Source organism: Miniopterus natalensis, chromosome 11 (assembly GCF_054644295.1).
Source record: "Miniopterus natalensis isolate mMinNat1 chromosome 11, mMinNat1.hap1, whole genome shotgun sequence".
Taxonomy (NCBI): domain Eukaryota; kingdom Metazoa; phylum Chordata; class Mammalia; order Chiroptera; family Miniopteridae; genus Miniopterus; species Miniopterus natalensis.
The window spans coordinates 64284350-64310668 of NC_142091.1; positions in this window are offsets into that span (position 1 = coordinate 64284350).

Consider the following 26319-nt stretch of genomic DNA (forward strand, 5'->3'; position numbering starts at 1 on the left):
CTTTGGCCATTAAGCCACAGATTTTCATTTCTCTATCACTCTAATGTGAGAGATATGCATATTTGTACTGTCTGAGAAAACAGTCTAAACATCTATTCAGAATGTGTACTCGATGGTGTGTATTTCTGTCCAGCACAGTGTTTTAAAGTTTGAGAATTTAAAGGCTTTCGCGAAAGCCCTATGTGGGCCACTAGCCCCATCACGGCCACTGTATTATGTAGCTCTGAGCTCTGCATTTGGCATCTACCTGGCCCCTGTGCGCAGTGGAGCTGGAGAGGCCTGATTTGGTTGAGAATGAGCCTCTTACTGTGCACCGACGCACTGGGTGTTTACTCTGGGCAGAGGCAGGTATTTGTGTGGCTGTGAGCAAGCCGTCACATTTCTCCTGAAATATTTCAGCACTCAGTTTTTCTTATCAGTAGAGTGAGCAAAAAGCACACGTTTCTCAGTCTCTTTACTGGGAAAGTTTCTCTTTATAGAATAATACCAGCTAGTCAATGCGAAATGATTGAATGAATTGGAAAGTCATCATTTTTCAACTTCTAAGGCAAAAATGGATCTAGACAAAGATCACCTAAAATCTATTAGGCGAATGACTGATGAGAATTCTTTAACAGATGGTTCTGCCTGAGGACCATCTGAACCCACTGACCAATCTTAATATATTCAAAGGAGAAACATCAGATGCCTCCTGTAGGAAGCACAGAGCACCAATTATCAATCATGTGTGCCCGCAGACCAGAGATCTTTAACTAGACGGTTTCTCCACGGAAAATACCTCTGTACTTGTTCATAGGTCGCACTTGATCGGTACCATATCTGACAAAAGAGTTAGGATACAAAGCCATTGGAAATGAACTTGAAATAAAGGACATAATTTTAGAAATGAAAAAGGGAGGAAAAACTGGACTTAAATTCATATGAAAACAAGATTTCATTTTTAGAACTTGATTTGCATGGAATTTTCAATAAAATACTATGTATAAATTGAAGTGTAATATTTTATTAGAATTATCTGCCATCCTAATATAGGTGTCAGTTAACTGGAAAAACATTAAATGAAATAAGAGCATCACAGTTCTCCCTTTTTTTCATTAAACAGTTACACATACTTTGTGACTTGCTCAAAAATCAACAAAAGACACATGAGCTCCCTACTTGTATTAAAAAACAACCTAAGGCTACCTGGCCTTCCTGAGTCAGCCTGAGAGACTAAAAAGTTGGTCTGTTTCGTTTTATAAACTCAGTCTCTACACTAGGAGCCCTGAACTTCCATGGTGAAAGGAAAATTAAACAGAGACTCAGAGAGAAAACAACTAGAGATGGGAAGGTGGTCGGGAGACTAGTTCTCAAAAACAAACTAATTCTCAGACAGGAGATTCTTTATAGTTCCACACAATTTCCTCCAACAGCCCTCTTCCTACTTTCCTTCCAGGGGCCCCACCTTGTTAATCTCCTCCTGCAGACGTTGTTCCTCTGTTTGACTGAGGCAGGGTAGAAAAAAGTGAAAGAAAAAGCCCAGCAGCGGAAGGAGGAAGGAGGCGCGAGCATCACAGGCCATGAGCCGCTAGGTCCCCTCTCCGGCACGTCCAAGGGAGGAGTTTATGGCAAGAAGCCCCTGTGGTGGTGTAGAAGTCAACAACTATGAGAACTGGCTCAAACCAGATCAATCCAAGACGGGGGACACACTGACCCGAGAAAGACCCCGAAACTCACTATGCCATCATTATAATGAAAACTGATGCCACAAGTAGAAGGGGGGCCGAGGACAGCTCAGTCTAGTTTGTAATATGGCCCTTGGATTTTCCTGACTAGCATTGGTTCAAAAATAAACACAGCTATGGCATAAAAGTAAAAATACAGGATGGCCCCTGAAATCTGTGATTAAGAAGCAAAAAAAAAAAAAAAAAATGCATAGCATCTGCATTACATGTGAGGAGCTGCCACTTAATAAGTATGGGACTTGAACAATGCCACCTGATATCTCTGAGCTTGTTTCCTAGACCACGACGTGTGAGAGCCTTACACAGCTCATGCTGAAGCTCGGGTGATAATTAAATGAGATATCCGACCTCAGACCCCTGGCGATGCCCGCCACGCGGTCAGGGCTTCTCTGGGAAGCAGCTTGCTGGCTAGCGCTGGCCGTCGGGCACATCTGGATTCCAAGCCTGCCTCTTTCTCTTGCTCCCTGTGTGATTCGGGCAAGTGCCCGTCTTCTCTGACTTGCGACACTCTCGCTTGGACAAACAGCCCATGTTTGTTGTGACACTGTAAATGCCTATCACAGAGCTTGGACCACAGAAAGCTCTCGATGCGTGAAGCTATTGATAAGTGCGTTACTTCCCGCGTGCCTGAGGTTGGACCGACTGCATCACCTTTGGAGAAAAAAAATAGGCGAGACTGCCCTCCCCCCACCCCCACCCCCCACACAAACAAGCTGCTCTCTCATCTAACTTGGAAACCAAGAATGTTTTCTCAAAAATTAAGTTGCTTCTTTCCCATATCCCAGGAGAAGAAAACAGAAAGCTCTGTTTTGCGGGTGGAAGGGAAAAGTCTGATGTTAAAGGGAGGAAATGGCCCCTCAGTATTTGTCTTCACGAACAGCATCAGCCGTTCTGGGGCCTTCCTGTGGCCCCTGGAGCTTCTGGCCATGGGGCTGAGAGACAAGAGCGGCTCTTTTCCCTTCTGGCCCCTGCGACTAAGGGCTGCTGCCTTTTCGAGTCTCCCAGGGGCCCTGGTCTCTAGAGAGACTCACAGCAGGACGTTTTGCTGGCAGATGTGGCCTCTGGGATGCAAACTGTGACAGGGCGACAGAGCATTTGGGAGCAGGGCAGCGAGGCGAGGTCCAGCGCATCCCCGACGGGACGCTAGGAAGGCGCTGGGAAAGCCGAGCTCGGCAAAAGGGAAGGAGGGAAGGTCACGCCAGCTGTCATTGGTCCCCCGCCTTTCCTTATGTTTGACTAATGTAGGTGCTCTAAAGAAAGAAAAGGATCCTTTAAAAGTTGAAAAGAAGAAACCTTCCCCGGCAGTTTGATCCTTAGCCACTTGAAGAGAGGCAATTTCAGAAACCCACAGGGCCGCGGGGATGGGAAGCCCCGGGCAACACTGACTAGCACCTTCCGTCTTCAAAGCACTTTACAAACATGAAGCAAGTTAGGTCAATTAAAACCTACAAAAGTAGCCCATTTCGGCACAATCTTCTCGCACACAGAGCATCCGCTGGAAATGACTGTCGCTCTGTTTTCAATGCAAAGGGTGCTCACAGGAGAACAACATTCCCATAAGGAACTAGCGGGACTTTGTTTCGGGAGGATCTGGGTCTAGAAGCATTTAAGGCGCATGAGCCAAAAGTAAATTTCCCACATCCTTCATGTTCCCCCAGACTCCCTACCACCACGCCCATGCAGGGGGTAGGTCAGCACCCCGTGAGTGCCAGGCAGTCATGGGTGGATGTGGCCAACAGACAAGATGAAAGGCCTGGGAATGAATGGGCAGAAGACCTCAGGTCGGCCTCTTCGTAGTAAATCGATGCCCACTCAGGGACCCAGCATAACTGAGCAAAGGGGCAGAGTGGGCTGAGTTAGAAAGTTCTCAATCGGGAGTAAGGAGATCTAAGTCCTTGTTCGAGTTTAACTACTAATTCATTCTGTGACTTGGGGAAAATCATTTAATCTGTTTGTGGTTTCGCTCTCTAAACGTGAAATGAACTGTTTTCAAAGTGTGTTCTGAAGGTGCTGTGGGTCCCCAGCGGGAATGGGAAAAAGCTCTGAGCGTCTCGGGTTCGGGAAGAGCAGCAACGTTTTCATTCATTTTAGATGTTGGAATTGTGTAAGATGTGAACAGCTTCGTGTCTAATGAAGTAAAATCACTGGAATGCATGACCTCTCAATTCTCTTGCAGCTCTGATATTCTGGGATTTTACAAAGGTTTCCAAACCCTGTAACATATAGGATATATTTCAATGAAAATGTTCATTACATTAGCTTAACTTGCCGGGGTCAGAGGAAGAGTGAAAGATTAAAACAGTGTTCTTGAGTTCTCTCTGCGCACTGTAAATGAGGGGTCAGGATGGTTACCTTTCTTGGTTTGCCTGAACCTAGGTATAGTAGCTGTTAGCAGGGGCCCCAACCAGGTCTCGGTTCTCTGTTCCAGGTTCTCTGCCTGCCCCACAGCTGGCTGGTTCTGATCATCTGGGCCTCAGAATTTAAGTTTGGGAAAGAACAGGGAGCTCCATTATATTTTCCAGTCTTGCCATTTTCAAAGAGCCTTAGATAAAGCCATTAGTGTCATTTCTCTGATTTATGAGTATGTCTACTCTCTGATCCACAGGCCTGGAGGCGAAAAGAAATAAATGGGAGGGTTTGGGCAAATAGTCAGCCCCACTACTAGCAGTGCCCCCCCTTTATTTCTGGAATCTGGGCTGCTATAGGGACCATCTCTGACAGTGTACTCCAGAAAACTGGTCTCTTAGTAGAACATGTCATTTATCCCCACAAACTGTATTATTATTATTATTTTATATTTTGTTGATCTCAGAGAGAGGAAGGGAGAGGGAGAGAGAGAGATAGAAACATCAATGATGAGAGAGTCATTGATCAGCTGCCTCCTGCACACCCCCAACTGGGGATCAAGCCCACGACGCGGGCCTGTGCCCTGACTGGGAATTGAACCTCAGTCTCCTAGATCCTAGGTTGATGCTCAACAGCTGAGCTATGCCCGGCAGGGCTGTATTATTAATCTGAATTGTAACTGAGGAAACTGAGACTAAAAGGGTACGTGCACAAAGCTCTCAAGTTTGGGGGGCAAAGGCAAAAACAAAATATCAGGCTTCTGAATTCAAATCCTGGCTTTCTCCACCCCCAAGCTGCTTTTTGACTTAAGTAGCTTCAACCAATAACGCCTAGCCCGGACAAAGCGAGGTCAGGTTTGCTTCCAGTACTTGCTCTCATGTTTACGCTTTCTCTTCAGAGCCTCATGGTTGACGGACACTGTGCCCCATGGAAGAGGTGTGGGGTTGAAGTCAGGGCACCTGGCTCTCAAACTGACACGTCAAGTGACTTCACTAAAGTCGCAGTCAAAACCATGACGTGTCTAAAGGGTTTTTCCTATTCACGAAGGTATGACTATGAATACCTACGCAACTACTTCATAGCACTGTTATATGATTTTAACACACTTGTGGGAACACATCAAAATTACTTTAAACTGCTCTACCTACTACCCCTGGTGTCATTTAAGACGTTTCAGTTTCTGACGTTTCCCATCTTTTCGAGCCCGGCAACTGAGCGATGAGCCAAACTAAAGAGTTTCCAGGAGCACAGCTTTCCTCAATGAAAATAAAGGATTCCTAATTCCAGATGGAAAGCATTTATTTCCTTAGAGAATATCAGTAGTGAATTAAAATAGAAATAGATGCTCCTTATTGAGTAAAAGTCTAGCAACTCATTTATAGGCCTATCTGCACTCTAATTAAAATAGCACAATTATCTGGGAAATTGTGAGGAAAAGCCGCCAATACTATTGACTGTTTCTGCAAAGCCAGCGATCACAGGAACTACTCAGTGACAGCCCTTAATGCACAGGTACAGGATATAAAAGGAAAACAGTGAGCTATGGCTGCAGATTATGAGGGAAGGTTCCAGTAATGACCAGGAAAAACAGTGGTCTAACAATCAGCCACAGGGCCTTGAGAGTCACCCAAGGGCATGAGTTTAAACTGGTTGACTTGAGCAAAAGTCAACGGGCTGATTGCAAGCAAATAGCTCCCTTTCTTCTATGAGCCTAGACGCCAAAGCAGAGAGGTGCCTGAGAGCAGGGTATGGCAGCCTCTCCTATGCCTCTGGGTACATCTAGTAACTCTTAAAAGCGCAAGTTTCTCACTAGGAAGCACTACCCACGATTCTGGCCTAACCCTAAGCTAACTTTCTCAGTTGTCCCTGGCAATAATGCACATCAGGAAATCAGCACAGGCCCTCGTGCTGAGGATTTGAAATTTATATTCCCAGCCCTAAAAGGCTCCTTTTTTTTAGATGCAATCCATTGTTTGGGTTTTATCAACATCCAGCTTCTCCATTCTCTAATTATCTAATTTTACTATCAAATACTCACTCTAGGTAGGCAAGTCAGTTCTACAACTTTTTTTAACTTTTTTGTTTTATTGAGATATAATATACACATAACATTGTATGAGCCCATATAAATGATTTGATATATATGTATATATATATATATTTACAAGATGATTACTACAATAAGTTTAATTAACATGAATCGCCTTGTACTCTTGCAAATTTTTTTCTTATGGTGAGAACTTTTAACATCTACTTTCTTAGCAACTTTCAAATATACAATACTGTATTGTTAAATATGGCCACCATGCTGTACCTTACCTCTCCAAACTTATTTCGTGTGTTATAACTGATGGTTTTACCTTTTGGCTACCTTTACCCATTTTTTCACCCCTCATCTCCTCTAGATAAAATATTGTACTTGTCTTTAAGACAGTGCCCCAAATGCCCATTTTCTACACACTGTATCTATTAATATGACTTCATTCCTGTCTTTTCCTCTCCATTGCTGTAGCTGCTCTACCTAATATTTCCTTTCTCAACAAGAACCATATGTATGGGCTACATCATGGCTTTTACTTACATTCTATCAGAAAATTATCTGGCTAGTTCAAAAGTTCTACCCTAATTAATTCCAGCTTCATGCCTGTCCTAGCCTGGGCTGAAAATCTAATGGTACCATGTTAGAGAAGGCACCTTTCCCAAGAATTCCCAGATTTACATGGACGTATCTGAAAGCTGACCTGTTCTCCCAAGGCATACATATTACTTCTTCAGAAATGTGGGGAAACATGCCAGTCCTTTAGGTACTGTTCAGCAACAGAATCTGAAAACACATGCACACACACCACACACATTTTGTAGCTGTTTTGAAAATAAACAAAACTAAATGAACACAGAACCTTTGGACCTGACAGTGACTCAGCTTCCAACGAAGGACATGGGGAGTCAGGATCCTGTAACCCTCGGACGCTGCAGGAGGACAGCTCTCCCCGCTCAGGGCACAGCCGCTCTGTGTACAGAGCAGGACTGAGTTTCTGAGAATCCTTTTTGAGGAGGCATTTTGGGGTAACAGAACCTTAAAATAGTAATGAAGCCACCTTTCTTAAAACCTTAAAACTTGGAAGTGCTGCACCAGAATTCTCTTATGAATGTCCGCATCATTTCTCCAAAGAGATCTGGGGCAACCAGCCCTCCCCTCCTCCCCATGCCACAGGCAGCGGGAAAAGGTGAGCCAAGGCGGCGGGCCCCAAGCCTCTGAGGGCAAATCGGTGCAGCCAAACTCAGCAGCCTCTGGATCGGAGGCTGTGTGATTCTATGGCTGTTTTTACCTCTTGACTGTAAGGCTTCTAGAGAGGAAGGACTATGTGAGTTCGAACCTTTCTATAAACAGCGCGGGGTAAAGTTGCTGTACATGAAAAATTTTATTTTAAAAATGGCTTTCAATAAATGAGGGAACAAACATAGGAAAGAACACAGTATATTGCTGGTGGTATTCATATTCCCCAAACAAAATATAAACTTTTAAATTTGGTTGGTTAGTTCCTCTTTTCAAAAATAACATATATATACTTGTAATAATTTTTTACAATTCAAGTGCAGGCTCTCGGGCCAGATTTCACGGTTTTTCATCTTGACCTCCTGATCACAAGTGAGTTATCATTTCTCTTCCTCAGTTTCCCAGTTTAAGGGACTCTCCAAATACTTCATAAGTACATCTGCCCCACAGGGTCTCAGGGAGAATTAACTGAGACAATAATAGCGCTGACATATAATAAGCTCTCAATAAATGTTAGCCGCTTTTTTACAACTGTTCATTAGATAAGGAAATGGAAGATAGCCCTCCTCCCAGTGACAAAGTACATAAATATGTTACATCAAGAGGTAATATAATGTAATAGCTAAAAGTAAGGTTCTAGAATATACTTTTGTTCAAATTCCAATGTGACTTTGGGCACGTTTCTTTAGCCCCCTGTGCCACAATTTCTTTATGAGTAAACAACAGATAATCATACTCCCTGTTTCATAGGATTATAATTACGAAATGAGCTCCCCCACGTAAAGCTCTTAGAACAGTCAGTAGTTTACAATAAGTTCAACCCAAGTGTTTGCTTTTATTAATAATTATTATATCTATTTATTGTACTGCTATCCAGATGTAAAGTCCCACTCCTCGGCTTTATATCTTTTCCATTTGGAGACGCCTCCACAGCCTAATCCCCTTGTCTGTCTGATACACACGGCACTGCCATCTGCCCCGACAACTGTTGGAAACTCGGCTACTAACCCAGAGCCCCGGCTTAGTGGGAGCGTCTCAGGGACCCTGGAGTTGATCAGGGAGCTGAAAGGAGCGTGGCCACTTGCTCGGAGGCATTTTGCCCAAATGTTCTGGTAACATTGTTTCCACCTGCCCAGAGTAATTACAGCCCTTAACCATTGTTCTAGCTCAGTAGCAAATGCTGGATGACTCCTGCAATCCGTTTTATCAAACCGACATTCTAACAAATGTCTCTTGCTAAATGTCAAGTGAGATTTCTGGAGGGGAGAGAAAGATGTGTCTTCTCTTCTTCCACGTCCCACTTTTATGTAGATCAAAAGGACACCGCCCGGCTGCCCGATGCCTCAGCAATCCAGACATCTGCAGGAATCCTCCAAGGATCCTTAATCGGCCAAGCGTCCATCTTTAACACTGGGGAGAATTAATTATGAACGTGGGGCGGGCATCGTGGTCGGTCGGGGAGCTGAGCGACAGGGAGGAGCTCCGGGTGTAAGACAGAAGCAGAGAGAGACCCACACGTGGCCCACTACGCACAACATCCCAGTCCCTCTTGGTCTCGGAGCTTCACGTTATCCATGAAATAAATATTCCAAGTGATGGGACCCCCTACAGGTACTTAAGCGAAGATAATGAAATCAATGGTAATTAAATGTAGGGAGTCAATGAAAAGCAGAGCACGGCTTCCATGAGAAGCGTTCTGTTCCCTAATTAGAGAAACATCTAAAAAGTTGGAGGAAGAGATCACAGGTAGGCATCTACCCCGCTGCCCATTTCTCCCACGCTGATCGGATCCGGATTTTGTGCTGGTATCGGATGGCCCTTGTCTTCGGAAGAGGCTAAGCCCTTCCCAGCTCCGTGGGCAACATGATTGACCTGAACCAACAAGGACAACCCAGGCTTTTGCTAGAAATGCTTTAGGAAAGGCCTTGAGGCTTAGTTGTTATCCGTGAGACTTGTCGGGGGATCTGCCAGGGTCATGTCTGCTAAAGATTTCTTCACTTTTCAAGAGAGATGCTTGTGAGTCAATCACTGTGAGGCGAGGGGAGGGGAGGCTCAGCATTTACTAAAGTCACCTCGTGGCCATGAAAACACACAGTTTAGATCAAAAGTCAAAGTGCTGAAAATGGCAGGACACAAAGAGAGAAAGACCGGAGTCTTTGATGATTTCATCTGTCCCCTGAATCACCAAGCCTACAACTAAGCCCACCTCTGACCATCTCATTATGAGATATAATAATCTCTCATTCAAAGGTACTTTTATTGTTTTCTGTTAATCACAGGTAAATCATTTTAAGCAATTTTGCTCAATGTAACAAAAATTTGATACCATTTTTAAAATTTATATTTACAACAACTTTCTCAAGTAGGTATCTTCCCCTTTTATAAAAAACAAACAAAAAAAAAAACAACAAAAAATCCTGAGGCTCTAAGAAAAGAAATGATTTGTGACCCATCAAGTCACCAGCATAGCTGGAATGAATGCCCATAGGTAAGTGATTTAACTGCCTGTGTTCTCTACACTATATAGTTTCATCACTGAAAATATATTCATTTCTATTTCATTCTACCTAGTAGTTTTTAAGATGCCAGAAAATATGGGCAGTGCTAGAGGTACAAAAATTATGAAAGTAATCACAATCCCTGTCTGTTAATAGTTAACAATATCCTGTGACTGTGCCTCACAGTAGTGACCAACACTGTTTGAGGATCCAGGTAGTAACGGCTGAAATGGATTTTAAAGAGAGTACACGGAGATTTGAGAGAGATTAGGTAGGGTTGATGGAGTAAAGGAAATCTAGGTAGAGAAATGAGCTATTTGGAAACCCACAGGTAATTAGCTATTCCTGGTGTTTATGAAACGAGGAGGAGGGATAGCCGGCAGCTGAGTTAGAGAGGAGGTAAGCTTCCAGGTATGAAGGCTCAAGCAAAAGAACTTGAACTTATTCTGTGAATCACCGGTTTTTAAACTTTTCTCTTCAAAGTAGTATCTAAAATATTAAAGCAGATAAAAACAGAGTTTTCGGGCGGAACCCACAGAGCACATTTGAAAAGTGGCTCCTTGTAGATGACGGGATGTCACCTGATGGTTTTATCTGCAGAAGTCACATAAAAATAATGAAACCTCAGAAAGATAATTCTGGAGACATCATAGAGGACAGGGAGTTGGAGGAAAAAAATCAGAGGCAGGAAGTTCAGCTTAAAAAGGGGGATATGGTACTGGGTAGAAGAATAACTTCCAAAAGTCTCCAGCAGGCCATGAAATAGATATCAAATGCCCCAAGGAAGGCAGTGACAGCGAACCAACAGGTACCTTGCTGCCCGATTCTCACTCCCCACCCTTTATGGCAATCCTATTTCAAAGACGTGGCGGGGAACGGCGGGCGAGACTGCCGGTTGGAGCTCCTGGTAAGGGTCTGATTAACTTCGGCCGATCAGAACATCGTCACCCCCAGGCAAAGCGAGCGGCTTGGGACAGTCCTATGATACAAGTGGGGCTGGGGGTTGTTCTGGAAGGAAGAAGACTTCTATCATTCCATTCAGAGAGCTAAGAGAGGTGATGGCCTCCCTGCAGGGCGGAGACACGGAGCCCCACAGCCCTAGACGCCGAAGCAGACAGACGGCCTCATCACTGAGAGGGAGACAGGCAGGAAGCGGTGCCATGGGAGGGGACAGCGGGGCCGCCAAAGAGCTGGGCTTTGAGAGTATCCACACGCTAGGGTCACAGACCTCATGCCAAACCCCGCCGCCCCCAGGTTTTCATTCCTTTGAACCACTAAGTTTCCATGGATATTGAGTACACTCTGGGTTTTCTCTTTTTACTTATTTATTATTATTATTATTATTACTTTTAAATTTATCTTTATTGTTGAAAGTATTACAGATGTCCCCTTCCGCCCCCCCCCCCCAGCATCCACGCCTGCCCTCCCCCTGCCTTCCCCACACTATTGTCTGTGTCCATGGGTTAGGAATATAAGTATGTTAGTTCTTTGATTAATCTCTCCCCACCGGCTCCCCGTCCCCCGCCTTCCCTCTGAAATTTGTCAGTCCGCTCCATGCTTTCACGTCTCTGTATCTATCTGTTCATCAGCTTATTTTGTTCGTCAGATTCCCCATACGAGTGAGATCCTGTGATACCTGCCTTTCTCCGACTGGCTTATTTCATTTATTATGCTAAGTGAAATGAGCTCTCTCTTTCTTACAACTGAAATTACCTTAAGTAATATAGGGGAGGAAGGGATTTTTTAAAAGAATGGATTTAAAATAAGGTTAAAATCAATAGATCCATGGCACTGACTCGATTTGACTTGAGGGAAAGGGCAGAGTTCAGGATGACTCCCAGTTAGTTTGTGGCTCATTTGGGGTAGTGACCATGTGCCAAGACGGGATTACAGAAGCAAAACCAAATAGGGGAGTTGGGAGAAGACACCAGTTTCGTTTTCAGATGTGTTTCTTTTAGGTGCTTACAAGCCAGACAGGTGGTAATGCGACAGACATTCTTTCTAATCGATCTACAACCTGAAGAAAGGCAGTCGCTCTCCTAAAGAGGCCTTTCAGGCTGGTGACACTTCAACGTCATGCATTCCCATTGGGCTGGCCGATATTCCTGGAGTATGTTTGGAGATTTATAAACACAGTAGCTAAATATGGCAAATATCCTAAGACCAGTAATTAAGGGTATAAATGGAAAGAAATTATGTAATCTAATGAACACATAATTTTAAACATTCATTTTAGACTGAAATAAGAATGTAGAGTACGGGGGAAAAAAAAATCAACATTTACGTGACATTTTTGAGATAGAAGGCTAGGCATCAAGGAGGTTCCGCCCTTATCACTGGCTGCTTCAGGTTATGATCCATCCTTGGGAGGATGAACTCTTCAGGCCCCTCTGTTCTAAGAAGTTCTTTGAAAACTTTGAAAAACATATTGTTCAGGAGTCATCATGATTCACTTTATTTTATTTTGTATAGAGTTTTATTGATATTTTTTAGGGAGAGGGGGAGATAGAAACATCAATGATGAGAGAGTCACTGATGGGCTGCCTCTTGCACGCCCCCCGCTGGGGATAGAGCCCCAAACCCAGGCATGTGCCCTGACCGGGAATCAAACTGCCATCTCCTGGATCATAGGTGAGTGCTCAACCAACCACTGAGCCACGCCAGCCGGGCATGACTCATTTTATTAAGGAAATCAGTGTATCAGATCAATTTTCCAATATGACATATAGCTGCATGTAAATTATGGAAAGATTGAATTGGGCCCCTGAAACTGAGGAGGTGCGAGTTCTCAGAATGATGTACAGGTCAGGGAAAGGGCCGAAACCAAATCTGATCAAGCTCCCAGTTGTGACCCGGCCCTGGCCTTGCTCCGTATTTTATTTCCTGGTAAGAGGCTATTACGGACAAGCACTGGGGTGAATCACTGTTCTGGGTTCTACTTTCAAATAGTCTCTGGCTCAGGAAGGGAGTGATTTGAGACTTACCCCATTGCAAGCCATTCAGGTACAAATGAGTCCCAGTTGGCCAGGCCTCCATCAAATTTTGATAACAAAGGACTTATCAGGAAGACCCACAAGGCATTTTACACATCAAACGGCTCTTACCGATGTATTGATGAAATAATTACAAATGAATCAAAATAAGTAAGTTACCCTTGAAATAATAACAATATCTAGCATTTTCATTTTCAAAGTGTTTACAAGTTGCTAATTATTTAATTTACATTCTAGCATTATGAGGAAGCGATTTCTTGTCCAGTTTTATAAATGGGGGAGATGAGCTATCGGGAGGGGTCATGTGCTCAAGTAAAGAAGGTCCATCTAGAAAGAAAGGTAAGTGGATTTCAACCAGCTGTTCTCATGAGTGGAGCCATCCAGAGACTGTCCTTCAGTGAGAACCCAAATTCCTTCCATCCTCTAGCTTTTCGGGCCTTCAGAAGGCAACCACGTTTTTTAAAAAGCTTCTGAATTGAAAATACTAGTCTAAAACTGAACATTGCTTTAAACTGTATCTTGATAGGTCGGCGGCCTTATAATTTGGGAAACTGGGGCCACTCTGGGGGAAATGTGTACGTTGCAGAGCAAGGCTGAGCTCCCAGCGGTTCCTTCAGGACAGCTGTGGGCACCTCGGTGAAGACAGCACTCTGCCCAGTGCAGCAGGGACACGCCGGTGACTTCTTCCCCGCTCCGTGCCTCCTACCTGCCCTGACTTCTTTTTGTGCTTCTGGTTCTTCGGTGCCTGACGTAGGCTCTAGAATTTGAGGCCTCGTGTGCCCTGGCGCCTTCTCGGGCTGCTTCCACGAATTGGCATCGGAACTCAAGCTGAGGCCTAAAGCTGTTACTTGCCTGCTGTTTTCTGGAGCCGGCACTGCTGTCCACACCTGGAACTCACTCTGCGAGCTCCGATCTGTGCTAAAACGTCTCCATGCACATGGTCCCCAAAGTCGCCTTACATTTTAGGGCCATGGCAGCCAACTGCCAGTTAGATGTTCACGTTTCCTTGGGCTGCCTGTGCTTGCAAAGACACTGTGCTTGCAAAGACACTGTGCTTGCAAAGACACTGTGCTTGCAAAGACACTGCCACCAGGCAGCACGCGCCTCTCCCAACAAGCAGGCTGGCTGCACGTGCTCCTAGCCTCTTCCCCTCTCCTCTTAGCTCTACAGCTGTCCACTGTTACTAAACAAACCACACTGGAACGTGGTGGCTTCAAACAACAGTCACCTCCCACGGGTCTCCGGGTCAGGAATGCCGGCAGAGCTCGTGCAGAAGTTCTTTGCTTCATGTTAAGTTGACTGGAGTTACTCATGTGACTAAAGTCAGCTCTGCTGGGCTGGAATATCCACGATGGCCTGTCTGTCATCTTCCTGGGTGACACACGGTATCTAACCACTTAATCGCCCAACCTGAGAGACAGTAGAAGTTCCCAGTCTTTCTTAACCTGAGCTCGAAAGTCCCAGAACATCGTTTCCTCTGCATTTGTTTGGTCCAAGGAAAGTGTAGCTTAAGAATGAACTTGAACTGCTGTGTGCCAGTTCCTAAACTGCTATTGTCCTTGCCCTCGGGCGACTGCTATGTTTCAGGAATTCAAAGGAGATCATGGGGACACACTGAGCTGCTGACCAAATGCACAGGGGTGGCCACCAGGAAACTCTGCGGGTCAACGGGAGATGCTTTATCTGCCTCCCTTCATGTGGGATCTGTAATCATTTATGCTGGGAAAAAACAGGGCTCAACCTGTGTTCCATGTTTATTCGGAGAAAAGGTCTTGCTCATAAGTTACCAGAAAAAAATGTTACCCTAATTTACAAAGACATTGTTTTCAAACACTGAGTGCACCTATATTTGTATATAAATTATTTACTTGTGAGAGTAGGTCACTAAGAGAGCTTACTTATTGATGATGGTAAAGCTCCAAGCCTGTTTATTTTGTCTCTCCATCTATCTGCAAGATTTCTGAGTGTGTGTGTGTGTGTGTGTGTGTGTGCGCGCGCACGCTCACAGGGACACTCACATACATGCATGCCGAGCTGAAACCCAGGATTTTAGTACCGACCCACATCTTCTCTTGGGACCTGATGGATCAAGTTCTGTTTATATGACGTCACATAAACATAACCAGGTAACCAAATAACTTAAGGTCAAGCGACACTTTAATAAAAACAAGTATTTGGAGTTTGGAGGTAAGTCTTTAAGGCCAGCATTTGTTTCTGTGGCGGCCCATGCTCTCTGATTTGGTCCCATATGTAATTATGGGGACATCTAGTGGTTGGGTCCAGAAGTATGAAATCTAGAACAATGCAAAAATGAGTCGTTTCCCCCAGAGGGACCACCGGCGGAAAGGGTAGAAACCAGCGGGAAAAATCAGGCTAAAAATGGTCCATTATGTGTAAGTGGTTCTATTTACTGTTTGGGGAGCTTAGAAAACTTTGAGATGAAAATAATAAAAACAGTAAATAATACAAAATAAATTTAAAAAAAAAAACACAAACAAGATTGGTTCCATAATTATTTATGGTATGATTTTGGGATTCCTGCTTTACTTGAAAAGGGATAAACTACCTCCCTGACTGCATCATGTCCGAAATGCCAAATCAGGCAGAGAAACATTAGAATAAGATTTAGTTTATATATGAAAATACAAGTTTCCCAGGGAGAGATGACACAATGACCTATATCAGTCATTGACACTTTAGTGCAAATCAGTGGGACAAACGTTAGAAGTGAGCAGGAGCAGAAGTTGGCAAGTTTAGCAGCGAAGAATTAAAGCAACAGTTTCCTGGATAGGAGGAGGAATGCTCTCGTCATTAGGCTACAATCACATCAGAAATGACCTAGTTTTAGTTACTAATGTTGTAGGTATCAACGTTTTGAAACACTATAGGTTTAGAGGCTGCCCTATAACTCTGAAAATGGAGAAGTGGTGGGAAAAGCAATTAAAGTGTAGGATAAAACATGCACGTGCATGCACACACACAAACAGAAAGCCTCCCTATACCACCATTCTCGTGGTCAATATGATCAATACCATCAAAATCGAAACCCACTGTAATAAGGCCAACTCAGGGCTGGCCTCATTTTTTTCTCTCCTATGGCACTGGAGAGGGAAGTATTATAATAAAGCCTTATAATAAAGTCTAACTATCTTCATAAGTATTTTTCAACACACTTTCTAACCTGTGGCAAGCTGCCCACCTCTACTTGAAACTCAGATTTCATACTAGAAGCACAGTGGGATGTCAAGTCTGTATCTCCATTGCCTTCTAGGGTAAGAAAGTGCATTGAGGGAAGGGAGTGGGTGGAGGGATGAGGGATTCTGCAGAAGGTCACCCTGTGTCCTCTCCTCTCAGGGCACCAGTAAAACATCACAATGTCCCCAGACAATGTCCCGACATCTCAAAGGAGGGAAATAATGTAGACTTTCAGAAAACACTAGAACGGGAACCATGCAAGTTTATGGAACGATTTGCTGTGAAACCGATGTTCCGGTATGATCTGCTCATCAACAGTGTTAGCTTTTGTTTTTGCTTTTTAAGAAAAAAACTATCACTACCCCAGTGCGCAGCACTCCTCTCTCTCTCAGTAATTTTAGTCACGCCCTGCCACTCTTGATTTCAATGCAATTTTCATGATATGTTTAAACCAAAACCGGTAATCCTGAAAGAAGGAAATTTACACAAATTCCAAATTAAGCCTCCAGAGTTATTTTCTTCTTTGAAAGCTGTCTTTACTTACCCATATTTCTACATTTTTAATATCCTTCTCAGCCTAAAAAAGCATGCCAGATACAAGTGTTATTGCAATTACTGAACTTACTAAGTAATCAGCAGGTTGAGAAATCCTTGACATAGTTTTTTCCTGCATGTGTGGATCCTGGTTCATCCCGGCAGAATCATTTAGGGCCTCGTGACTCCAGTGATGGACCAAAGCCCTGCAGCACTGCCAACCATCCCCGGGGATCCTCCTAGAAATGCACATTCTCTGGCCCCTACCCAGATCCCCGAGTCACTTGTCAGCATGTTAAGATTTGGAAAGCACTGCTATAAGATAGTTTATAAACCTCCACATTATTTGAATCCCCTCACCCCAAAACCTGCAGAATCCCCATCCTTGGAGGTGGAGAAGGGGAGACAAAGGCCTGAAAAGCTCAGTAACAGGCTGCCCAGATAACTTTTGAAAGACAACTGAGTTTGACAACCTTATTTACTGACTCCTGTTTGCTTATCTGGGACCTCGAGGCTTAGGATGCATGGTGGTCAAACTCTCAGGTCAAGTCCCTTTGCTTCCCTGAGTCTGACTCTTGTATCTGCAAAGTAATGTTCACAGGGTTGTCTGAGTCCCAGGTGACACACTGCACAGGGAAGCAGTCTGTGCACACACACAAAAAAAGAAAAGCTACAAATAGAAGAATTCATCACTATGCTGATGTGCCTGAGGATATTTTTAGCCCCGTGTCCTAGTGACTCCACCCTGCAGTCAGCAGGTAAGTGAGGCTTCCTGCCTGGGAAGCCCTCAGGGATGCTCCCCTTTGGGGTCGGGGCAGCTTGAAGTCAGCCGAGGGCTCAGCTGCGGCTTGGCTCCGGAGCAGCTGGTGATACAGCATTCAGGGCATGCTGCTCGGCTAAGAATACTCCTTCTATTCTTGCCTGCTTTTTGTTTTGTTTAGTTTTCAGGCTGAGGTGTTAGGGGAAGAAGCAGGATCCCGGATCCCGGAGCGGTACCTAGTTGTCCTGCATTTTATGAACCACTGAATCTTCTCAGTCCTCCGCAGTGAAGAGGTTGCCCCATCTGCCAGGCAGGCAGCCAACTTTTAAGAGGCTGAGCGGAGATGGAGATGGCAAGTCCACGAGGTTCTTCCCCCTGGATTGTCACTTAGATAGGACATCACTGCTTTCCCGTATGCCACTCGCAATCACCAAAAGTCCCAACCACGCTGCAGGACCAAAGCTAATATGACTCTAAGCTAACATTGTTGCATGCAGTATGCTGCGTGTGCAAGAGAACATTCATGAGAAGGAGCCCGGAGTGTGATCCCAGTGCTATTTTATGGAGATTCTGCTGTTACTGTGGAAAACACTAGCACGTATTAAGGAGAACTGACAGATAACAGATGCAAGATTGCAGCCCTCCCATACTTTGACAAAAATATCAGACCTCAGCAGGCCTTATATTCCATTACAAAAGAGAACTATTGGCTCTCTACCAGCATGGCAGGGTATTGATTTCTCAATGCGAATTTACTGATTTCACAGTCGTTAGCATTTATGAAGCATCTACTAAGACTGGAGCGCTCAACCAAGTACTCGCCATACATTATTGAAAATGAGCAGGCACCTAAATCTTATACTCCCCAGAAAGTTAAGCCGTAAGAAAACGTTTATCCTCACACCTTCACATTATAGCCACAAAGGCATCTGTCAATAAATATATTCCCATTCATAATATAATTACTATGTAGGTCATCATTTCCCAAACAGGCTTCATAGAGCACTAGTAATTTGCTAAATGTTAACAGATGTTTCATTTAAAAAAAAAAAAAATAGTGCTGTATAGTCAAATAAGTTTGGAAAGCACTGAGTCAAATAAAATTAAACAAGGTTGTTGAATACAAGACTTCCTGAATTCTTCAAACATTCATTTTTACTTGTTTGGAAAAGAAAAAGAAAGCATGAAATATTTGGCAAAGATGTAAGATGGATCTCGGAACAGTTTCTTCTCCAAATACACAGTCATAGCTTGCTTTCTGAAAATGTAGTAGATGCGTTCATTTCATGGCAACTCTCTAAGGTGGACACACCCCCATTAAAAGTTGCCAAAAGCAGTAAGACTATGTTATTTATCCCAATATTTTTAAATAATTTATTCAGTCTCCTGGATTTCCCTGTTGTTTTCATAGGCACTCAGGACAAAATTGGAATTTCTGGAACGACTCAGAAGGACCAGGGGAAAAATGGATGTTGAGAGCCTACAGGCCCAGAGCTTAGTTTGAGCTTTTGAGAATCCAGGCCGGCCCCCTGGACCCTGGCACTGGTCCCTGAAGTGAACTAAATGCTGTAACAAACAAAAAGTAATGTTATTCATTTTCTTAAGCTGTCATTCCCACCCCCGGGCTGAGAATACATGCATTGTTTTTGTTTCTTATGCAACGAATCCCAATATCATATGGTAAGATCTAGCTTATGGAACATGAAATCAACCAGAGAGAAACTACTTGAATAAAGAAATCCTTGCCATGCCCTAGCTGGTTTTGTTCAGTGGTTAGAGCATTGGTCCTCAGACTGAAGGGTCTCAAGTTTTATTCCGGTCAAGGGCACATACCCCAGGCGGGGTGCTCTCACGTGGATGTTTCTCTGTCTGTCTCTCTCTCCCTTCCACTCTCTCTGAAAAGCAATGGAAAAAATATCCTTGAGTGAGTATTAAATAAATAAAATTAAAATGAATAAAAAAAGCTTTAAGAAAAAGAAAGAAACCCTTGCCATGTGTCCAAATCTCACAGTGGCAATAAGGTCTATGAAGTTGGCCAGAAAAAGCATTTTACAGAAATGAGTTATCAGCTTCAACTGTCTGATGTCATGCAGAAATCTTATATGGGGCCATAATCGTCATGGAGAGCCTATTTTGCAATCCTAATGTCTACTTTGAAAAGCAAAAGCAGTTATATTCAGGTTCTAAATTCTACTTCTCCAAATCATCTTTTTTTGCAGACAACAGCATATCTTCAAATGACCTATTTTGATGTTTCCCATGAGCAGAATGGATGCCTTAAGAATCCCTAAAACTAGTACTTTTAACCTTCTGACATTAAGATCCAATCTCTAGCATTTAAGAAGGGGCAGAGACAGACACACCAATGGTACCAGTACTTTTCCCGAAGTGGGTTTTAGTTTTATAATCCAATAAACCCGATAAATCTCAAAATATGATAAATGACCCAATGTAAGGCACCATGCCAACTGCAAATATCTTAGGTTAGTTTCTCCATTCTGGTATAAAATACTCAATTCTTTTAAATCTTCTGACAGAAAACATACTATTCCCAAATGCAACATAACAGGACAAGTATTAGCAAAGCTTCTAAAAATAGGCACCATGAGGAACTGGACTTTATGAGGCCTGACAACAAATTTTTACCTCCAACTCTACACCAGCCTTAATTCACCTATGACAGTATAATAGATGTCCAGTGGTTCAGTTTGGAAGTTTAACCACCTATCTTCTTCCTTTCCAATTTGGATGTCATTTATTTTTCTTGCCTTGTTGCTCTGGCTAGGACTTCCAACGCCATGTTGAATAAAAGTGGTGAGAATGGGCATGCTTGTTTCTGATGCTAGAGGAAGAGCTTTCAGCTTTTCACCCGTGAGTATGATGTTAGCTGTGGACTTGTCATATGTGGCCTTTATTATATTAAAGTTACCTTCCCTCTACATCCATTTTGTTGTGAGTTTTTAATCACAAAAAATGTTAAATTTTCTCAAATGCTTTTTATGTATCTATTGAGGTTATGATATTTTTATTCTTTTTGTTAATATGGTGTCTTATGATTGATATTTTGAAAGAAAAAATATTTCTGCTCACACTACAGAGAAAGGATTAAAGGGAAGCAGGAGTGAAAGGGGGGAAGAAGCATTATTGATGTGGTAAGCCAACAATCATGTGGCCTGGGACCCTTGACAATGGGGTAAGAGACCGATCCAGATGCATTTCACAGGGTTTATCCATGCCCTTCTCCCCATTTTTTATTTTATTTTTTTGTTTTCTCAGCATTGAAAGAACTATGTCAACTTTCCCATTGGACATCAAATGACAGCTACCAGGAGAGTAACACACTCCACATGAAAAATGTACAGTTTAACAGACTATATACCTAGTCCAAAGATGCCATCTAGCAGCTGGGCCCTAGTTAACTCATTCGTAGACGATGCTGCGATAATGAGTCCTAAGGAGCCAGCCTTCTCAGGCACAGAGGATGGATGAAGAGCTCTCTCGTTCCTGTTTGGAAGACTACTTGCTACTGTTTTGAAAACTACCTCATACGTATGACCGGAGAAACTCAACACTGGAGCTGCCTAGGAATTTAGACACATGTCAGCTACACTGGATGAGTTTTGCCAGGACTACCAATGATTGTGCCCGTGTGCCGATGAGTATTTCAATCAGAGTCCAGTATCCTGGGTGATTGCTTCTCTTTCTAGACTTTATACATATTTTCTTTGCATTAGTCTCACGGACCTAAGTGGGAGGTAGAGGCAAAGTGGAGGAAGAGCAGTAAATACTAGAAAAAGTGGCTAAGACAGACACATAGATGGGTAACTGGAACTTGCTCTGTAGACAAGGCTATAGAAATCTTCATACTGGGACAGCCCAGCACCCTGTGCCATAGTTAACCGTTGTGGGAGGCGAGGCCTATCGAACACCTCAAAGGTTCTCCAACCCTCTTTTTTTCCTTTCCGTCTCTCACAAGATTTTCCTAGTCTCCATTCCAGGTAGGAATGGCCGTCTGCACTTCATTCTCATTTACAGACTAAAGCTGGGAGGCTGCTTCTTCTTTCAGTTAACTTAGAGAGGCATGTAACTGACTAGTGTCTTCCCACGTCTTCCTTCTTTCGGCCTTAAATGCGGCCAAGATGGTGAGAACTTCAGCAATCATTTGGCAATCAAGAGATAAAGATCAACAGAATCCATGGCCCTGACACTACTCAGCCATGGAACCATGTCCTACAATTTTCTGGACTTTTTGTTAACTGGGAAAAATGAATTCCAATTCATTTAGGCTTCTGGAGTCAGATTATTGTTATCTGCAGCCAAGAGTTCTATGAACTAGTCCAAACATCTTCTGCCCTCAGACGTAAAACCACTTGTGGAAGTAAAGAAAAAATCTCCTCATAAAACAATCATGATTAGTACTTCATTGTACTCTTATTTTATTTCAAATTTACATGTGCATCCATATTTTCTTTATACACTAATTATTATACAAAGTCTTCCAGGTTATAAATTTTATTAGCTGCCTTATATTTATGCATAATTATTTTACCCATATCCTTTTGTTTAACGTGTAGGTTGATGACATTTTTAACTGTTAACAATTTTTCTAGCATATTTGTACAGTTTGCATTTTTTATATTTCCTTGGGATAGATTTCTAGACAAGAATCAAAGCAAATGAACAACTCTATGGCCTACAATACATAAAGTCAAATTGCTTTCTGAAAGTGTTATACCAATATACACTGCACCAACAATATATAAATGTATCTGTTTACTTATAATTTTTTTACACTGACTATTACGTCAAAAAAAACAATTGCTGTCCTGGCTGGTATGACTCAGTTGGTTGGGCGTCATTCCCATGCACCTGAAAGGTTGCCAGTTTGATTCCCAGTCCGGGCACATGCCCAGGTTGCTGGATCAGTCCTGAGTGGGGGGCATGCAGGAGGCAGCCTAGGCATGTTACACTCTCACATCAATGTTTCTCTCTCTCCCCTTCTCCCTTCCTCTGGCTCTAAAAATCAATAAAAACCAAAAACCAAAACAATTGCTAATTTCATAGAAATAAGAGTATTTTTTTAAGTGGAAATTTCAATTCAAGACACTCTTGGATACTGATCTCTCTCTGCTGCCTTTTTTTTTTTTTTTTTGCTATGAAATCAAACACTGATTCCTACACTGTATAATCTGAAATAATACATATACCTTCAAAATGCCAACAATAGTAACACCCTCTATATGCAGAATCTTTTGCATTGCAGCAAATGCTCTTGAAGCAGGTATGATGTCTCTTCTACAAAAGACTAAAGCTGATGTCAGAAACTGCTAGTGACTTGATGGAGGTTGTAGAACTAGCAAACGGTAGAACTTAAATTTCTGATTTCAAGTGAAGAACTATTTCTACTTCAACATATTACTTTTTGCTTCAACATAGGTGCTGTGCCAGCCTTACAATATCAGCCCTGACTTGGATGACCGATCCTAAAAAGAATTAACAAAGGCCTAGAAGAAATTAGCAAAAAGAAACAGAGTTAACAGAGTGAGTCTGCATTTTCCTTTGTTCTTTGGGTTCTTGTGACTACATTGTGAAGTACAGCATAGACTTGCTAAGGGAAACCTCAGAGCAGGGCAAGAGTAAATTCCGTAGATGAGAGAGGATTTTGTAAACCCCAATGCTATGGAATATTTCTAAAAGTAGGCCAGTAGCTATACAGCACAGTGGCTTTGAAGAGAAAAAAAGTAGTAATAATGAGAAATGCCTTTATACAGCGGCTCTCCAATGGCCCAGTAGAATAGCCACTGAACCAGGACTTCTATAAAGTTGAATAGGAGCCCTGTGATCTTCTAGGTTACAGGTATTAGTGAGTGCTTGCCAGTTGGTCTAAATTAACCAAATGGTTATAGACAGAGACATTGGCTATATAAGCTCAAGAAAGGTAATGAGGTTTTAAGAAGGGAAAAAATTAAGTCTAGTAATGGGAAGAAGAAAATATTGAGACATGTTGTTGGTATGGGGAGCGTAGTTTAACTTAATTTCTATCCCCTTCTTTTAAGATCTGGCAGAAAGCTGCACCTCAGGATGAGTAGAAAATAAGATTTAGCATGCAATCTTCAGTTCACTCTTTTTTTTCACATGTTCCAAGAATATACGGCACAAAGAAAACACTGAATATCCCCAAGAAATAACTCATGAAGTGTTAATGAGAAAAGCTCTTCTCCCCAGAGTTTACTCTCCTGACAGTTTAATTCCGGATAAATTGGATGATAAAAGCAAATCAGGACCCATGTCACTACACAAAGGACATTCTAAGACAAGCTGGAGGCCCCTCAAGAGACAGCAAGTGGTTTTGGTAGCTAGCGAACAAAATTCTATCTTTGCAAAAAAGGGCTCAGAGACATACATAGTACAGGAGACTTCCAACTATCAGTCAGTTAAGGGAAGGGCTAGTGTTAGGAGGGAGTGACAGAGGGACAAAGGGAGACTATGAAAAAGAGAAACAAAAGATGGGAGTAGAGGCTCCAGGGCTGGCATCAGATTCCTGGTTAGAGGTTGGATGCACGGTGCTGGGGAAAGAGGTTGGATGCACGGTGCTGGGGCATGAATGTCACAGGACCCATCCTTGAACTTTGAGTTCTCACCTGTAAGTTTGCATAATGTTGAACCTTTCCCTTAGTCTTTTAATCTCCACTATTCCCATTTGTAAAATGGAAAAAGTAATACCTTTCTCAAAGAGTAGCTGGGAGAATTAAATATTACCATATATATACACAAATACAAATTATTATTTTATGATATGGTTCAAAGAGGGTAATTTCTTCTTCCTTCAAATAAAAACCTGGGCAGGAAGAAATCCACAGCATGTGATTACAAATGAGTGTGTGTGGGGGCGTGTGTAAGACTCAAGGCCTTAGATGCTTGGGGGAAATTCATTTCCTTTCTCTGTTGAAGCTGTTCATAATGACAATGACATTATCTACACCGAGTTCAGTGCCCAGCACTCAGTAGGTTTGAAATACTTATCTGTTAAGTAAATAAATACTCTAAAACAACATTAAAAATGAAGCTGAATGAATGTGAAGCTGTCAATTAGCAAAGTCCAGAATTTTCATACAAGCAAATCTGCAGTTCAGAGATCTATATGCCCTGAAATGAGTTACTTTTTTTTAAGAAAACACAGAAAAACAAAAACTTGGGAAACTCACAAACCTATTCCCACTACGATTTAAAGCTTAGAAATAAATGATGTTTGTATAATGGATAACCTGGTTCTACTTAACTATTGCAGTGTAATAACACATCCCAATACATACAGACTTAAAATGTTCTCTTATATTTTTTAAATTACAGTTTACTTTCAATATCATTTTGTATTATAATGTTTTAGGTGTACAGAATAGTGGTTAGACAATCATACACTTTACAAAGCGTTCCCCCCGTATTTCCAGTGCCCACCTGGCCCCATACATAGTTATTACAGTGTTATTAACTGTACCTCCTATGCTGTGCTCTACATCCCCGTGGCTGTTCTGTAACTACCAACCTGTTCTTCTCAGCCCCTTCAGCTTTTCCATGCATACACCCAACCCCACTCCTCTTTGTAGCTAACCACTCGCTGTATCAGATGGGCAGTTACCCTGTTCACTATGCAGCTACCTTAAGCTAGAGAACAGCCTCAAGGTGGACTTATTCACACGTCGGCAGCTGGCTTTTGATGCCATGATGTGGGGGGAACAGAGGAGGCAGTGGGTCAGTATTTGTCTATGTGGCTTCCAGTAGGCTAAATGGGCTTCCCTTCACGGTGCTCTCAGGGCAGCGCTCCAAGGGAGGAAGATGGAAGCTACAGGCTTCCCAAGGCCTAGCCTTCTAGGTATGTAATGTCACTTCTCCTACATTCTATTAAAGCAAGTCACAGGGCTAGTCGAGATGCAAGAAACAAGACTCAACTTCTTCATGGGAATCACATAACAAAAGAATGCACAGCCTGGCTGGCGTGGCTCAGTGGTTGAGCATTGACCTAGGATCCAGGAGATCACTGTTTGATTCCTGGTTTGAGCACATGTCCTGGCTGTAGGCTCGTTCCCCAGCAGGGGGCATGCAGGAGGCAGCTGATCAATAACTCTCTCATCACTGATGTTTCTCTCTCTCTCTCTCTCTCTCTCTGAAATCAATAAAGATATATTTAAAATAAAAGAATATATTTAGAATATTTTTAGATATATTTAGAATAAAAGAATGGGACAAATGCAGGGTGGAAAGCATCAATGGGGGGGTGTAAAGGGGGACATCTGTAGTACTTTCAACAATAAAGATAAATTTTTGAAAGAAATGTTCTCTCAGTGGACCTCCCACTAAATATAGCACTACAGCCTACTATATAGTGATGTTCCAACTGTCACACAAAATTTGGATTCAGTAGACACATATTTTTTTGGAACCTCAGAACAATCAGCTTCCAGTCATTATCCCCCCTATAAGAGAGGGAAAGAGAGAGTGTTGAGGGTGGAGGGAAAAACTGAGCAATTCATATATACACATGGATTTCCACTGTACAAATATTTGCATATTTCATGGCAATGCCTACAGCTTCACCTACTGTAAAGCTGCGTGTGCATGTGCACACTTACATGTGTGCACGTGTATGTGGTGCATACTGTTAGCATCTTTTAGGCTTACTTGAAGTTTTGTCTTCCCTTTATATCAGCTTCCCTTCCTTGGTATTTTCTCTGTGTGATCCCTTCCCTAGTTGGGCAAATGTGATAATCTGTAATGGGTCTCCAGCTCATTAGTGTAATTTAGTCAGGTCCTAGTGTATTTCACCAGACATACCACCCAGGCTGCTGCCAGCATCTGTTTTTGGAGCTCTATTTCATAAGCACCCACAATATTTCTGCTTTAAAATGGAAAAATGATTGCCCCTTAATCAGCTATTTGTTATACTAAGCTACATAAATACATGCAATATCATTCATAAATAATTTTAGCATAGAAC